This window comes from Sarcophilus harrisii, chromosome 2 (genome assembly GCF_902635505.1).
Source record: "Sarcophilus harrisii chromosome 2, mSarHar1.11, whole genome shotgun sequence".
NCBI classification, from domain to species: Eukaryota; Metazoa; Chordata; class Mammalia; order Dasyuromorphia; family Dasyuridae; genus Sarcophilus; species Sarcophilus harrisii.
This window is the reverse complement of record NC_045427.1, coordinates 263,067-274,940: the sequence shown is the minus strand read 5'-3', so window position 1 is coordinate 274,940 and position 11,874 is coordinate 263,067. Positions and strand designations below refer to the sequence as shown.

At 41.6% G+C, this 11,874-nt stretch overlaps 1 pseudogene across 1 annotated transcript; it reads left to right on the top strand.

Moving 5' to 3' along the window:
• The first annotated feature begins 5,308 nt into the window (after window positions 1-5,308).
• LOC116421199 lies at window positions 5,309-6,845 on the top strand (annotated as a pseudogene). The gene has a single exon (XR_004231499.1). The product of XR_004231499.1 is annotated as a polypeptide N-acetylgalactosaminyltransferase 11 pseudogene (transcript).
• The last annotated feature ends 5,029 nt before the right edge of the window (window positions 6,846-11,874 follow it).

Below are 11,874 nucleotides of genomic sequence, written 5' to 3'. Positions count from 1 at the left end.
AATATAAATAAGGACAGCAGTGACATCTAGTGGCCAAATATAAAAATTGAGGAAATGCAGAATCAGAAATGCAAAACAAGGTATTAGCTCACTATCTCCCAGGGATGAATGAAAGACATGCTCAAGATCAATTCAAGATAATCTTGGTCAAGAATGCAGGAACAGGATGAATGTGGTGTTCTCTTTTTCTAATATATGATGGTTCTCGGGGAGCAGATTTCTTGGGGGGGCTTCTGGAAGCAGCCTGGATTTCGGTTCAAAGTAATAATCACTTCAAATGCATCCAGGGATTTAAGTACAGTCTTTTATTGTCTCTTCCAAAATACCCCAGTTAGCTTTCTTTAAAGGCCTATCTCCCTCCTTGATTCCCAGAGCTCTTGCAGCTTGTCTTCCAGCTTCTGCCTCTAACTGAACTCCGACTCCTGGCAATCTTCCAAACTGACTGACTGATTCCATGACTCAGCTTCTTTTTATGCTCTTTTAGGGGTATAAACTCAAAGGTTGACTCCTCCTCCAAGAGTGGGATTGTGGGAGGTGTAAACTCATGAATCTCATACTGAATACTGAAATTTCCCAACCTGTAAACTCTCAAAGGTGTGAGCTCTAATGTGTGAATTCTCCCAAAGGTATAAATCCTAAGCACACAAGCATTGTTTCCATCAACTCTAATGAGTTAACACTTTGTAAGGATTCTAACAGATGAAGGCATCAGGAACTATCCTATTTAGGACTGTTATGATAGATACATTGTTATGGCTAGTTACTGCTATTCATGATTCTGCATGATAACTGGACTGTTACCTCTACTTACTGCTATTTATGATTCTGCACGATAGATATATTGTTACCACTAGTTACGGTTATTCATGATTCCACTTGATAGGTACATTGTTACCACTAGTTACTGCTAGTCATGATTCCACAGAACAGGTACATTGTTATTACTAATTGCTGCTATTCATGATTCTGCATGACAGCTACACTGTTACCACCAGTTGGTGCTATTTATGATTCTGCACGATAAATTGTTACCGCTAGTTGCTGCTATTTACAACTCTGTTATTGTTACTGTTAGTCACTAGCTAAAGTTAATGTTAAACCAAAATGTCTATATATTAACCCTGGAATGTACATCTGGAGAGAGCTGGTGGTAATACAACACTAGATTATTTCTGGTTTTAATGGAACACTAGTTTAATTCTGGTATTAAAGTAACACTAGCTTAAAGAATATGGAAACTCTGGCCCTCAGATTAATAAATGCAACTGATAGAGAGATTTTCTGCCAGGCTCTTGCATATTAAATTCATAGCCACACTCTCACCATTTATTGGAACTGGATTCCAACAAGTTGAAAAATGGCTGAATAAGTCATGGTACATGAGTATTACTAAATATTATTGTTCTATAAGAAATGATCAGCTGGATGATTTCAGAGACTTACAGCAACTGATGCTAAGTGAAGCAAACAGAATGAGGAAATGTGTGGTACACAGCAACAAGATTATATGATGATCCATTCTGATGAACATGGCTTTTTTCAATACTGAAATGATTCAGGCCATTTCCGATAATCTTGTGGGGAGAGTCATCTGCACCCAGAAAGGGGACTATGAGGACTAAATATGGATTATAACACAGTTTTTTTCCACTTCTGTTATTTGCATTTTGTTTTTTTCATTTTTGTTTCTTTTTGATCTGATTTTTCTTGTGCCCCATGATATTTGTGAATTTATATGTGTGTATATATATATATATATATATATATATATATATATATATGTGTGTGTGTGTGTTATATATATATATATATATATATATATATATATATATATATATATGATTGTACATGTTTAACATATATTGGATTACTTGCTGTTTGGGGGATGGGAGGGAAAAGAGGAAAAAATTTGGAAGGCAAAGTTTTGCAAGGGTGAATGTTGAAAAGTATCTATGCATATGTTTTGAGAATAAAAGGCTTTATTTTTTAAAAAGAAACCAAATTTTAGCTGTACCACAAGATATTCCACTTTTAACCCCATAAGTGGCTTGTTGTCTGTATTGCATTTCTTTCTGTGGATAATATGTCAGGTAATCTATTGGGAAGAGACCTTCTGTGTAACTTTCATATTACTATTTCATGTCTACTAGATAAGACTCTAACCCTCCATGTTGGATAAACCAGCTCCTTTGTTTTCACTGTAATCTGATAGACTTGTTGTTTAACCTCATGAACAACTTCTGTTTTTCCTATGATTTTTCACAAAATGATCATAACAATAACTATTATTCCTTCTGATACCTCAAGTTCTTTGTGGGCCACTACCTGTACTGACGTGGGTCTTTGGAATCAGCAATCCCAATTACTCATTTTCAAAGGGAGGCCATCTCCATCCATGCCTTAGTATCTCCTGAGTAAGGAGGCTGGTGAAGGGTTTAGTCCTATCATTAATTCATTAATGTAACAAAGGATTGTGATTGCACATAAATCTCTCTGTCATACTCTTAACTGCATGTTAAGAAACTCATAGCAGATCCTGATGTAAAGCCTGTTTATATATCTATTCAAGATTTACATCTATTCAAGATATACTTAAGGTATATGTTAGCCCAGAAGTCCTGTGGAGCCTAACTCTGCCTCCACTGTCTCTTCTATTCCTCATGATGCTACTTGTTTTATAGGAATTGATTTCTGTGCTGTACTTTTCACCATTCCTATAAGCCCAGAGTCTAGATACCTGTTCCCATTTACTTGGAACAACAAACAAGAGCATGGATGTCTCAGTGCTGTGTTGCCCTGAGTAAGCAACGGTACAGGCTCAGGGCCCAGGGACAGAATCAAGACTCCTAGGTCCCTTGGTCCCACCTTTCATCCACATCCACATTCTAAATTAGGCAGGGCTCATGCTGGGGCAAAGCTCAGTTTAGCTTTCAGGGTCTTAAAAGACTTAGCCTGATCAGAGTCACATTCAAGGGTAAGTGTGTCCTTGAAGAGAATCATAGAAGGCCTTGTCAATAACGACAAAGTTAAGGATCCAGATTCTACAAACTCCAGCCACATCCAGGAAAATGCACAACTGTTTCTTAGAGGTAGACTCAGGGAGTCATGGCCCAAATACTTACCAGAATGACCTGCTATGTGGGCTAGGGACAGTCTGAGTTGAAATCAGACCAGAATCTTCCATTTGAATAGAGAATTTTTCAATTGAATGAGAAGTCTTAGACTAATCTTCAACTCAATAGAGAGCCTAATCAGTAGTGAGTGTTATCAATAGGGGTGTGCTGATCTTGTTCAGGTTAACAGAATGAAGCTACTTATCCTGATTCACTGGGACAGAGTCTTTTACAGAGGGAGCATGGGTTCAAGAAGATATTCTCCTTCAAGGAGTTTCTATTTCATCCCCCAAGTCAGAGAGAGAGAGTGTTTGGGAGCTCCCTCATCATAATGAAATAATATAATTAAATATAAAAATGAAAGCCATTATAAATAAAGGCATGTGCTGTTTTGCCCATGACAATATCATGCCTAGAGTGACCTCAGGTCCTCAGTAGAACAACAGATAATAGCATTTCACAAGGTGTAGTCTAGATTCTGATGAATATCTTTTTAGAATCATTTTCATGGTTTCATGAGATAAGACTTTATTCCAGATTCTCAAAAAACAAAATATATCTTTTCTTTAACTTTGTTCTCTTTTAAGTGATAATATATAATTTATTCTTCCAGAGAATTTAGGGTTAGGGTTAGGGTTAGGCTTAGAGTTATCTTCTCAAGAACTCTTTGCAGAATTTTCTTTAGAACATATCACTTATATCAGTTCATTTCCATCAGGTCTTCTGTGGAAAAAATTTGCCATCACCTTCTTGCTCTCTTCCACAGATCCATCTATTTCTCACATAAAACACAAACTTTCATCCTGGTTCCACAGGGAGCTTCATTCCACGATAAGACATTTTATTCCAACTCATCGTATTGTTGTGCCACAGTTGTCTTTTATTGTCCTGACTCAGTTTCCCTAAATTGTTCTGCTTCACTTTCCTTAACTGTTCTGCCTCAATCCCCTTAGTTACAAAACCCCCCTCCAGTTCATTAAGTCTGAGGTCTACTTGCTCTAAGGTTATAAATTGTCAATGTAGACACAAGATAAGGGGGAATGCAGACTTCCTGGCTCCTAATTCCTTGTGGCATCAAGAATTTATGGTCCTACCCCCATCCTGTCATTGTTCTTCTTTCTCCCAATTTACCAGAATGTCAGGTGTCTCCCACCATCCTGTCAGAACCAGATTGATAGTCCCTTCCCACTCTAATGTTCTGTGTATAAGTCACAGAACTCACATTCACCACTGGATATTTTGAGACAAGAGTCCTGTCCAGTCAATCAATTAAACTCTCCGATAAATAAAATACTAAAACTCTAATCTCTATCTTGCCTCAGTTTCTTCATCATTACAATATAAAATGATTTTTCTCAAAATTCAATCAGGCTCTTAATGACAACTAGAGTTGCCTCTAACACACCAGTACTCTGACCTTTGAGCAAATCACTTCTCTGAGCTTCAGTTTCACTATCAAAATTGAAAAACCTTGGACTCTGAAGTGTCTTTCAGCTCTACATCTCATGACTTTTGGTGCTTTAGGAATTGATGACATTCAATGACCAGGTTATGGACTTCACCCAGTGTGAAGATCGTGTATTTTTAAATCAGCAGGAGACAGGAATTCAGGTTAGGGGAAAATCGTCAGTCTTTATTCTCAGTGAAGAAAGATCGGAGGTGGAAAAGAATCAGCGATAGCAATGTATGCATCTGAGTCAAGAAGCTAGCTCGACCAGCAGCCACACAACCAGCAGCTCGAAGTCTCGAACCCAGGCCCAATCTCTACCAACTTCTTTTCCTGTCTCTCTCTCTGCCTCCACCCACCAAAATCGTCATTTCCTATACAACACATCAGGACTTGCACGGAGAGTGGGCATGGAGCATTATTTATGCAATCATGTATATTAATAGAGTATAGCCCAATTACTATTTAGCCTCATGTACTTGGGACCTCAGTGCATCAACTCAAGACTCAGCCCATTACATCTCCCGCTTTCTTTTATTTTAGAACACAGGTGGTCATGCCATCCCTGACTCCTCAGGGAGGTCAGAGCCCCCAAGGGGAGGTGATCACAGCCTCCCTGACTTCTCAGAAAAGGCGGTGAAAGCACTAAAAGGAGATGATCACACCTACCTGACATCTCAGGAAGGGAGATGAAAAGCACCAAAGGGAAATGGGGGTTGCTAGCGGGTTTCTGGGCTGAAGTCATATCCAACAGGCCTTCCAGCTGCCAGTATTGTGATTTGTTTCTACAACGAGGCCTTTTCTGCCTTGCTTCGAACAGTACATAGTGTCATAGATCGAACACCAGCCCATCTACTTCATGAAATTATCTTAGTAGATGACAATAGTGAATTTGATGATTTAAAAGGAGAACTAGATGATTATGTCCAAAAATATCTTCCTGGAAAAATTCAAGTGGTTAGGAATGAAAAAGGAGAGGGATTGATTTGAGGAAGAATGATTGGAGCAGCTCATGGTACAGGAGAAGTTCTTGTGTTACTAGACAGTCACTGTGAGGTGAACAAGATGTGGCTACAACCTTTGCTGGTTCCAATTCATGAAGACCATAGGACAGTGGTATGCCCTGTGATTGATATTATCAGTGCTGATACACTTATGTACAGCTCCTCTCCTATCGTATGTGGAGGATTCAACTGGGATCTACACTTTAAATGGGATCTTGTTCCCTTTTCTAAATTAGGAGGACCAGAAGGAGCTATTGCACCGATCAAGTCACCTGCAATGGCAGGCGGCTTATTTGCTATGAACAGACACTATTTCAATGAACTTGGACAATATGACAGTGGCATGGATATCTGGGGAGGTGAAAATTTAGAAATATCATTTAGGATCTGGATGTGTGGAGGCAAGCTCTTTATCATCCCTTGCTCTAGAGTAGGACACATTTTCCGGAAAAGGCGTCCGTATGGGTCTCCTGAAGGACAGGACACCATGACACACAACTCTTTAAGAATGGCACATGTTTGGTTGGATGAGTATAAGGAACAATATTTTTCTTTGAGACCTGAATTGAAGTTGAAAAGCTATGGAAACATCAGCGAACGTGTTGAATTGAGGAAAAAACTGGGCTGTAAATCATTTAAATGGTATTTGGATAATATCTACCCAGAGATGCAACTGTCTGGCCCCAATGCCAAACCACAACAACCTGTTTTTATTAACAGGGGACCCAAACGACCCAAAATTCTGCAACGTGGATGGCTCTATCACCTCCAAACCAATAAATGTTTGGCTGCTCAGGGTCACCCAAGTCAGAAAAGAGGACTTGTAGTTCTTAAGGTCTGTGATTACAGTGATCCAAATCAGGTCTGGATTTATAATGAAGAACATGAATTGATTTTAAATAATCTCCTTTGCTTGGATATGTCAAAAACTCGTTCATCAGATCCACCAAGACTCATGAAGTGCCATGGATCAGGAGGATCCCAACAGTGGATACTTGGGAAAAACAGTCGACTTTACCAGGTATCAGTTGGGCAGTGTCTGAAGTTGGTTGATCCACTGACTCGAAAAGGCTATGTTACTATGGCAATCTGTGATGGCTCCTCCCCACAGCAGTGGTATTTGGAGACCTAAGATCTTTAAAGACTCTGAAGTTCGAGGAAGTCATGATGTTCCTCACTCCTGGACTAAAGTGATGCTTTGGAGAGTTGACTGAGGAGACAAATCAAATTCCTTAGCTGTTATCCCTGATTGGCAGTGTCTGCCTCTAGCAGTTCCTCTAGAACTCCTTTCCTCCTTTTACTTTGAAGATTTCTGGGAGAGACTGTATCAAAGCCCCAGAGTTTCCCCTAAAATGCCTAGAGCAGATGAAGAAGTGCAATCCAGCAAGAGACATTAAATGGAAATTCCCCATTCACAAAGAGAAATTAGATTTTGATTTTTAAACTAAAGATTTTTTAAAAAAGGAAAAGCAAAGAAAAACCAAGCATTTCTTGCTTTCTTTATAAACTCAAGCCTCAGCCCATTACAACCCAGGAGTATTTGGGATTTGGTGACATAAATTCTCCTGAAAGTGCCTGAAGAGATTAGGTGATCCAAGATGAGCTTATTCCTTCAAGTCAGCAAACAGTGAAGTGCCTGCAACATGCCAGGCCCTGGACTAAGCACCAGGAGCAAAAGGAAGTACAAAGAACATACCCTGCTCTCATGGAGGTCACACACTGGTGGGACAGACAATACATCAACAATGAGGTAGAAAATCACTATGGGCTCCACTGTGGACTGGATACATTGGAACTAAATCTAGTGATTTAGTAAATCATTAATTAGAGAGGATAATAATGGTTTAAGGAGAGTAGAATGGGATGGGGAGGATAGTCAAAATCTAATAAAATGATGGCTAAAGAAGTGAGCAGTACTTATACAGTAGCACAGAGGAATTCTGATCCAATGACATTAAAATCTTATTCTTCCTTGTTCTTGTTCCTCGTCATATTGCTCTAATGCTGGATTTTAAGGGTAGTTTGCCTCAAGGTCTGGTCTCCTTATAAAGGGTCAAAGATCACAATTACAAAGGGAGAATTCAATACAATATTTATAGTTACAAATGGTAAATAGCACCCTGATTTTCCCAAGAACTTTTTACTTCCTAGTTTTCAGAGTATGGGATACCTTACTTTGGGTTAGTCTGGTGAGGAGTTTCAGCAGAGCAGTCTTTTTGCAGAAGGAGGTGAGTGTGGGAGGGAAGGAAGGGACAGAAATCTTGGGGAAAAGGAACTCTCAGAGATGAGCAGCCTAGAATGGGATTACCCAGGTGCAATTTGAGCACTGTGGAAGACTTGGGAGGACTAGGAGGAGTTTAAGGCAGAAGATCTTTGTGTGATGGGGGCAGGATTTACATAAAAAAGGCACTGGCAGGCTGAAGTACTGGCTCTGGGTGAGGAAAGGCTCAAGAATTCAGGGGCCAGACAGTGGTGGGACCAGCAAGAAACTCCCAGGTCGGCTGGATAGAAGCAGGAAATCTGAGTTGCGGTCACTCTGCCTTTCTGCTCCTCCCTTCCCTGCAGTAGAAATAGCTTTACCTTCCCTGAGAGTTCAGGTCTCTCCCCTTATTCTCTGGCAACTCAGCTCTCTCCTGTTTCCTCCAGAAGCTAAGATTTCTCCTTTTACCCCTAGAAGCTCAGATCTCTCTCCTTTTTTCCCTCAGAGATCAGATCTGTCTGCTTTTTACCTTAGGAGATCGGATCTCTCTCCTTTTCACCCCAGGAGCTCAGGTCTCTCCCCTTTTTTTTTTCCTTAGGAGCTCATGTCTCTCTCCGTTTTTCCCTTGGAGCTCAGGTCTCTCTCCTTTTTTTCCTTCAGAGGTCAGATGTCTGCTTTTTTCCCTGGGAGCTCAGATCTCTCTTTCCTTTTTTCCATGGGAGCTCATAATCTCTGTCCTCTTCCCCACCCCCTCACCAGAGTTCCAGTCCCTCCCCTTTTCCCCTGGAAGCTCCTTTCTCTTCCCTCCTTTCCCTTGGAGCTGAGATTACTCGGCACTCTGGCACCCAGACATGTGCTTGCAGCTCTCAGGTAGGTCTGAGCCAGCATCCCCGATATTTCCTGGCTTCCACTGGCTGCCCTTTCCTTTAGGTCTCCTCTTCTGACCTTTTAATACATGACCTCCAGGTCTACCAAGAGCACACCTTTCTACCATGCCTGTCTGCTGGATGAACTCCCCACCTCTAAAACTTTTCCAGATTCCCAGTCACTTCCCAAACTTGCCCAGATTTTCCTTTGGGTCACATTTCCCAGACTTCAGATTTTGTACATAAAAATCTAGGAGTCCTAATTTCAGCCTTCTGATCAGGACCCAGGACCCATCATCTCCCCACCCCATGTCTTAATTAGAGATTCAGCTGTCCTGCCTTAAGACACCGAGTCTAAGCTTACCAAAAGATCCTAGCAGACCTCCCCAGCTCCTAGGTAGAGCTCAGGCTATAATCCATCTGCTTTCCCAGGCTCAGCTGTCCATCAGGAGCAATTCTCTCATTCCATTGGCTCTGACCTCCATGTCATGATCTATATTGGTTTGTCTTGTCTCCCAGACCCCACCCTTGGTCCCCAGATCTCCTACTTCCCTGGACCCTCTTCTCTCTGAGCCCTCAGAGTTGAATCTCAGACTAGGTTTTGTGTCCCAGGCTCAGGCTTCCCCTGGTCATTTCCTAGGGCCTCCATTGCAGAGCCTTTCCCATCTCCACCTTCCCACTTTCCCTCCTTCCTAACCAAAGAAGGCAGTCTGTTATCTGGAAGGATAATGTGTGTGTTAGCTGGGGAAAGGGGACTTCAGGAGACAGAATACCAGGTATTGTGAAGAGGTCTGACTGAAGAGCCAGGGAGTCTAACTGGTCTTCTGCCATTTGGGATCCCATACCAACTTTTATCTCTGGGGTCTCTGTGGGAAGATGGGGAGAGGAAGGAGGAGAAGAGGAGTAAAAGATGGAGGGGAGCAGTCTTCCTCTTCAGACCACCTCCCTTTCCAATCCTGACCCTCCCTGCACTGTTCTATAGGATGCAATCTCTCCCCCAGGGGAATGGGCAGTGCCTTTGAAACTCCTGGGGGACCTCATATTCTACCAGGAATCCCTGGAGGCTTGCCTCCTGCTTAGAAAAAGAGTAGAAAAGCCTCTCTTCCTCTGGGATGCTTCTCCCTCTCCAGCTTCTTCGGTTGACCTGACCTGGCCCAAGCAGGGATTGGGTCAAAGAAAGACACCAAAAGTAGGGTGAAATTAAAACAGTTTTACTCTCAGGGCTCCGAACAGCAATCTCCATGCTATGAAATCAAAAACTGTTAGCCTGTAACTAAGATGAGGGAAGCTGGGATTTTCTATGCAGACATAAAAAAGGGAGGGACTCCTGGAGTTCCTGGCCTTTCTATTGGTTTTCAGAGAGGCTTAGAATTAAAGCCTCCCAAGGTTAGGTCTGACCTCTGTTGATAAGACCTTTGGCTGTTGTTACTTCTGTGGGTCCCTCAAGGGTGGGAGCAACAAGACCCTGAGATAAAGAACAGAGACTAAAGGGAAGATTTTGACAAAATGGAGTCACTCTGGTTGCTTTGCTACTTCCACAGAGAGCCAGGAGCCAGAAGGAATGGGCCCGAGGAGACTTGGACCTCTTCCTCAGGTGAGTGCAGTTCATCCACAGACCTGACCAACATCAGCAGTCACAGCCTTTTCTATAGACAGGGAGGATGGGCTGTGGAGCTGGCAGGGCCTGATGGATGGATCATTTTTTTACAAAAATAGGGGGAAACAGTAATAACAACCCTGTCCTGCCCAGCTGATTCCTTATGTGCCTGGCATCTTGGGCACTGAGATACACACACACTCTCCCTGTTGGTTTTACATTCCTCCTCATTACAAAGGACTGAGGAGCTCCTCTACTTACTTCTCCATTCCCCAGGGATCAGATCTGCTCTCTTTGGGCCTACCCAGAACTCCTCTCCACCCAAAGTCTCTTCTCCTCTTGGTCTCCTATGATCATGCTTCCCTGAAGCTCCTGAAGCACAATTTCTCACAGTTTTATCTAAATAATATACCTCCAGAGGTCAGCAACATGTCCTCATGAAGCCACAGTAACTGACTGATCAATGATCTTATGTGTGTGTGTATATGTATATATATATATATATATATATATATACACTCAGACGCACAAACACAAACACACATACATTTGTACCACCCAAGACCCATTGTCTCACTTTTCACCTGCTCCCCCTCCCCTGAGAACATAAATAAAAGCAAACCCATTCACTCAAAGTACAATCCCTCTGAACAATAAAAAGATCCACTTGCTGACATCCTAAAACCTATTTCTCCTTCTACACCAGAATCTGCCATCTTTAAGAAGCAGACAACAGTGTGATTTCTCATTGTTCCTCAGCAATCCTGAATGGTCATTGTGCTAAGCCGAGGTCACCATAGTGAGCCCTTACATTTATGGCTCTGACTTACCCATACCTTCCCCATCCATCACACACATATGTACATGTCACATGCCTGCAGTACACTTGTGTATGTACACAGCAACTCTGATCAATTCCTCAGATTCACTTTACCCCCAAAAAAAGAACAAACTGTATTCGTGAACATCCTTTGACTTTGTTTTACTCAGGACTGATCCCTCTCTTCATCTATCCTCCCTATGACTCCCTCCTATTTCTTCTTCACCCTTTTCACTGGGGAGTATGTTGAATTTCTCCATTCATTCTCCTATGTCATTTATTCTTCCTTCCTTTGACTAGATGACTGAGGTTCAGATGTCCCCACCCCCTTGTTTGTAGAGATGTCTACCTGCACACCCTCCTTGCCAGAAATAACAATAACAAAGCCCTCCTTTCTCTCCATCCTCTTCCCTACTTTCCCCTTAAGATCATCAAGACATGACAGAACCACTTCCAGTTTTATTCTACTTTGATTCCCTATGTGAGCCCAAATAGGGATGTTAGGCGACACATGTTATCTCACCATAATTGAATATAAATATTTTGTTTTTTTCATTTTGAGTCCCTGAGGCTAGTTCATTCTGGATTTTTTTTTTTTTGCATTTCTCTTTACTTATGTTTGACCTTCTAAAGTTTTTTTTCAATTATAGTCTTTTCCTTAGCTGTGCTTAGAAGGATTTTCATTAAAGGCCCTTTTCCCTGATAGCACTGTATTTTTTTTGCTTTATAATTTGCTCTTGGCCATAAGATCATGCCCTTTGCCTTCTGTCAGATCCCATTCCAAGTTCTCTGCTCTTTAATAAAGTTGCTGCCAAATTAGGTATGAT